Here is a 6,622-nt window from a genome sequence, read left to right on the forward strand (position 1 = left end):
AACTCCTTCCCACAAAACAATGCTATAGAGAACAACTAGACACAAGGACAGTTTTTCCCAAATGCCATCACTCTGCTAAACAAATAATTATCTCAATACTGTCAAACTATTTACTAAGTCTGTATTATTATTACTATTAATCCTCTCATCATTTCTATCCCCTCTCACTTGTGACTGTATGACTGTAACCTGGTTGCTTGTCTCCTAATGATTTTATTGACTGTTTCCTAGTATGATTCGATTGCTTATTGTATCCTATGACTACGGTATTATTAAATGATGTACCTTATGATTCTTGACTCTTGACGAATGTATCTTTTCTTTTATGTACACTGAGAGCATATGTACCAAGACAAATTCCTTGTGTGTCCAATCACACTTGTCCAATAAAGAATTCTATTCTATTCATTGCATTTTTTTAGGGAATCAGCCACATCTGGCTTATGAAAACACTAGTTTGACAATGTACTATAAAAACTATAGCTTGGACCATGTGGATCCTACATAATGATAGAACAGAACATGTTCAAGCTATTCTAATTTATATCTGAATTTCAAAAGAGGAATTAGCAAATTCAGAGATGCCACAAAGTACATCTATGCTGGAAGGGATCCCATCTGATATCAGGAAAACAAGCATGCCCATACACATTACACAAACCCTTTATAAACCTATCAAAACTAAAGTCTTAGTCAGGACAATGAACATTTCCAGAATAAATTAATGTTTCCAATATGAACAAAGAATTTTTAAGAAAATGTATATTTCTGTATAAGGAATTACAGTTCTAGTTTGTAAGTGTTCTTAAAGAAGGGGAATTTCAAGAGGAATTTCATATGAAAGGGAATTTTGTTAAAAGAAAAGGGGCATGGAAATAGTTCTACCAGGAAGAAAACCAGAAAAACTTATTCATAACACTCTAATATCAATGTGTGCAGTGCAGGAAATATACTATACAATGTTGTGCGATGTATTTTCCTTTGGGTCAACATCTGTAATTTGATTTTCATTCCAATGGCCTTGTATCTAAAGACAGTTTAATCTCACTACATCATTAGAGCTTGTGAAGGAAGAAGGCCTGCCATTATGATCATTATATAACAGTATGCATATCATTATGTATACAGTATCATTAATAAGATGCTGGTTGAAGAATTCTGAAATTGAAGTCTTAACATGTCTTAATGTTGCCAACTTCAAAAAATACTGTTCTAGCTTGTGATAGACTACAGAAATGTCATCTATCGTTAAAGTGCTCCATATACTACACTTAGACTTGGAATAACTTTATTGTCAGTTTGAACATATAATAATTGGCATGCATTAAAATGAAATTTCATTGCCTACAGCTCTCAAAGGGTTTCCACTTCCAATATAAACTACATAAACATGACTAAATAAATACAAAAGTATGCATATATCCACATATATTATATGATACAGAGAAACAACACAGTCTAGTTTGGATGTATTAGTCTACATGGTGAGAAAAACAAATCTTGTGAGTTTACCAGATGGATGGCATAGGAAACAAACCATTACAGAATCAGGTAGTCCTGCTAGAAAAACTTCGAAACTTCCTCCCAGAGGGGAGCAGCAAAAACAGACCATAAAGTGGGGGTGTGGGGTCTCTAACAATGCTTTGAATTCTATGCACATAGTGCTTAAAAGCAGTATGCTGTATAATGGGAAGCCGGCTTCCTATAATCTTCTCGGCTGCCCTTACCACTCTCTGTAGGGACTTTCTATTTGAGGCACTGCTGCCACTGTTGAGGTAATTCTCCATTAGGAGAATGAGTGCACACAGGGAGATGTAGTGAGAGTGATGTTGAATAACACACGACCAGCACACAGATACACTGAATAGTAAAATGTAGGTTTTACTTCTGGTAAATGGTTAAGCAAAGTCCAACAAACAGTCCAAGTCATTCACAGTTAAAGCAGTCAGTGTTCAGTCCAGGGATAATTCAAATAACAAAGTCCAGTATCATAAACAGTTCAGTAACAGACTTACAGAATTCCAAGAAGAACGACGATCAGCAACAGTCAATAGGGAAAAATGCAAACCAACCAACATGGAACATCAGAACATCTAGCAACAACAGAACAGAACAACCCAGGTTTCTGGCTCCATCTTATGGCCGTTTGAGGAACCACACCCAATTACAATTACATCATTCCCTTAAAAAGACAGGATTAAATGTCTATTCTGGTTTATATATTTCCAACCCAACTGTTAGGTGACTATCAATTCCTAACATTCTCCCCTTTGGGTAGGACAATATATAACACCTTACGGTTTAAGTCCATATCTTTCACAGCAAGCCTTATGCTTTACAGAGCCTTGGGCTTTTGTAAAATGATCTGCAATGTTATTTTCTGACATGCATTACTCCAGTTTAATCATTTTACTTTGTACACATTGTCTCACATTTAAATATCTTAGATCTGCGTGTTTTGATCTTGTCTTTACAGCAAGATTGGAAGCCATCTGTATTGCTGATTGGTTGTCTTCATAAACAACAATAGAACCTGTTACATCAATTCCCATATCAAGCAATAGTTGCTTATAATAAACTAAATCTGCACATAATAGAGACAAACATGAGAATTCAGCATCCATTGTTGATAAACTTAGATGTTTCTGTCGAATAGACCTCCATCCAATCAACACCTTTCCTAATAATACTACAGTACCTGATGTAGATTTACATGTATTTACGTCTGTAGTGAAACTTGCATCGCATATGCAGTTAGATTTAGTTCATCCTTAGGCTCCAAATATAATGCATAATGCATCGTTTGTTTCAGATGTCTTAAAACATGTTTAGCAGCTTGCCAGTGCTTTTCAGTTGGCTCAGCATTAAACTTAGCTAATTGATTAGCACTGAATGCTATATCTGGCCTTGATCAATTACTGAGATAAGATAAGCTACCAATCAAGGACTGATAAATATCTTTATCAAAAACAGGACTTTATACATCACTATGGCTAAATTCCTGGCTCATTGGTGTTTTAGCCGATTTATAAAGTTCCATTTTAAAATTCTTTAGTAATTGGTTAATTTTATCTGCCTGTGAGATTTTGTATCCTCCCTTAGTTTTATCTATTTTTAAACCAAGATATTGTTTAATTTCTCCTAACTGTTTTATTTTAAATTTCTTTTCTAACAGTGAAATAATCTCAGTAGCTTCTTGCTCAGTTTTGGTGATTAATACTATCTCATCAGTGAACAATAGCAACAACGAAATTACACCATCACTTTCCCTTTTGAACAAACATGGATCAGCCATGCCAGCTACAAAACCTACCTTATTTAATTCCTTAACTATACACTGGTTCCACTCATATCCTGCTTGCTTCAAGCCATAAAGACTCTTTTTCAATCTCCAGCATCAGTTATATTATCATTTTTGATACCTAAAAGTTTCTTTAAATATATAATGTGTTGCAACGGTGCATGCAGATATGCTGTCTCTACATCTAAATGATTTATAATGTATTTCTCTTTAGCTACCCACACTAATGCTGCTTGTAATGTAGTAGCCTTCAGACTAGGTGCAAACACCTCATTGTAGTCATTTGCTGTCTGATTGAACCCTTGTGCTACTAACCTGGCTTTATGGGTAACAGTCCCATCCACACCTGTCTTAACTTTATAAATCCACTTACACCCTATAGTATGTTTACCTGGTGGTAACCTGCCATTTTCGTATACCTCCAACCTTTGTAAGGATTTCAGTTCCTTATCCATTGATTCCTGCCAAGCAGCCTGATCCTTAGCAGGATACAGTTTCAGTTCATTATATTACCAGGAACTGTATTCACTTGGCATACAACACTAGCCTGATATCTATCAGGTGGTCGTGTTACTCGGGTTGAACATCTTGGTAATACAGGGCTTACTGGTGGACTCTCCTGTTCCACCTGCTCCTGTTCTTCTACTTCCTCTTGTGCCTGTTTTTCCTCCTCATCCTGTTCCTGTTCTTCCTCTTTAATGGCTATTGATGGTTTAACTATTTCATCATTAGGGACTACTTGAGTGTCAATAATAACATCATTGTTGGATTCCTGTTCCAGTTTATGCCACCCAACATGCTCAAGAAATTTAGCACTAGCGCTGCAGTAAATATTAGCTGTGCCTTGATCCCAAAATCTAAACGATCTATGGTTGGCCTCGTAACCTACGAAAAATAACTTGTGAGGGAATATGCACCCATGCTGGAGCTCCAAATGTGTGTAGATAACTTAAATTTGGCTTTCTGCCATGCCAACGAGTGAATGGCAATTCTCCAGTTGTTGTGTTCACTACATTGTTCAATACATGGTTACTACACATTATGGCCTCACCCAACTGTGTTTCAGGCAAACCTGAATCAGATAACATAGTGTGAGCCATAGCTTGTAACATTTGCCCTCTTCGTTCTACAAACAAGTTATGTTGTGGTCTGTAAGGTGCAGAACGTTTATGCTTGACACCAGCCAATTTTAACATAGTTTGGAATCTATTGTTAATAAATTCAGTCCCATTATCAGTAACTAAAGTAATTACTTTACCCTCATTTTTCTCTCAGCAAACCTTAGCCAATTAAAGAAATGTTGGAATGTTTCTGTTTTGTTTTTCATGAGATAGCAGAAACTGTATCATGAGTGATGGTCCATTATACTCAAAACATAGCAGACACCTCCCAAACTGGGTTTCTTAGGACCAATTATATCAGCAAACACAACCTCTAAAAGTTCTTTGGTCTTAAACCCATTCAGTCTGTTAGCTGGAGTAACCTTGCTTTTCACCTGGTTACAGGCATTGCAGTTTAAGTACTTGCTACAGGGTTTTAATTTTACTCCCTCTGACAATTTAATAGTTTGTTGCAGCATTTTGAAATTAATGTGCCCCAGACTTCTATGCAGTAAATGTATACATTCATCATGTGGCTTAACATTGTTATAAACCGAGTTAGCCATCTGCAACAGGTCATCATGTATCACATATAAATCATTCTTTAAAGTAGCAGTAACACTTTTACCCTCTTTCTCAATTATACAGGTATCTCCCCTAAAGGTTACTACATAACCAATATTAACTAAAGCCCTTACTGATAACAAAGTAAATTTCAGTTTAGGTACATACAATATAGTTAAATGCTCATTTACACATAAACAATATGCAGTACCTTCACCAAATGCTTTCATCTTCCATCCATTCACCAATGATACATGTTGCTTACTCGTGGACATCTTTACAAACCTCTCTCTATTTCTAGTAATGCACTGCAATGCTCCACTATCAACTACCCACAAATCATGGTTTACAGTTGAATTGGTAGACATAGCTAAATTAACATTCTTTTTAGCCTTCTGGTGATTACTAGTATTCTGTCGTTTTCCCTTCTTACAGAATCTAGCTATATGTCCCCTACCCCCACAAGAAAAACATTTCCTAAAAGTATAGGCAGTTGAACACAAATCCTCTTCTTGTGGTTGTTTCTTCCTCAGTTGGTCCCTATCCAGCTGTCTTCTTGCCTCTTCCAACAACCTTCCGGTTATGTCAGTCAATGTCAGTTTATCTCCAGGCAGGACTTCCAGTGAAGATACATAATCATCATAACTTTCATCCAATGTGGAAAGAATGATGTAAACCTGATGCAGCTGTGAAAATATCAGTTCCTTTTCATGTAGCTCTTGAAAAGTTCTTTTCATGAAGTTCAAATGAGCTAACATATCTCCACCTTTCAGAAAACGTGCTCTAAACAGTTTACGTGTAAGATGTATGTTTGCACCTACACTGTCACGAACATAAATCCTCTTCAAATTCTCCCAACACCTAGCAGCAGACTCTTCTCCATGAGTATGGACTAGCTGCTGGTCATTCAGTGTTAGTCCAATTATACAAAGAGCTTGTTCGTTGTTCCATTTAAAGTCAGCTAACTTCTTGGCATCGTCCTCATTATCTGGATCCCAAGCATTTACATCCAGTGGATCTTGAACTGTATTCCATAACCATTCTCTATGCAGAAGTAGACTGCACTTCATAGACCAGGAAACATAGTTTGTTCCATCCAACTGGGTTATCAGTGATAGACTTGTTGATGGGTCTTGTGCCATCTTTACCAGGATAGTAACCCACAATTAAACAGTAAACAGCTGTCTGTATATGGTACTGTGTATTCACACTAACTCTCAGTTATCTGAGCCTGGTATGGCCTTGGCCCATAACCAGTGTTGAGGTAATTCCCCATTAGGAGAATGAGTGCACACAGGGAGACGTAGTGAGAGTGATGTTGAATAACACACGACCAGCACACAGATACACTGAATAGTAAAATGTAGGTTTTACTTCCGGTAAACGGTTAAGCAAAGTCCAACAAACAGTCTAAGTCATTCACGGTTAAAGCAGTCAGTGTTCAGTCCAGGGATAATCCAAATAACAAAGTCCAATATCATAAACAGTTCAGTAACAGACTTACAGCAATCCAAGAGGAACGACGATCAGCAACAATCAATAGGGAAAAATGCAAACCAACCAACATGGAACATCAGAACATCTAGCAACAACAGAACAGAACAACCCAGGTTTCTGGCTCCATCTTATGGCCGTTTGAGGAACCACACCCAATTAC

This window comes from Notechis scutatus, chromosome Z (genome assembly GCF_049901735.1).
Source record: "Notechis scutatus isolate UNSWTSFEM ecotype Mainland chromosome Z, rNotScu1.2, whole genome shotgun sequence".
Taxonomy (NCBI): domain Eukaryota; kingdom Metazoa; phylum Chordata; class Lepidosauria; order Squamata; family Elapidae; genus Notechis; species Notechis scutatus.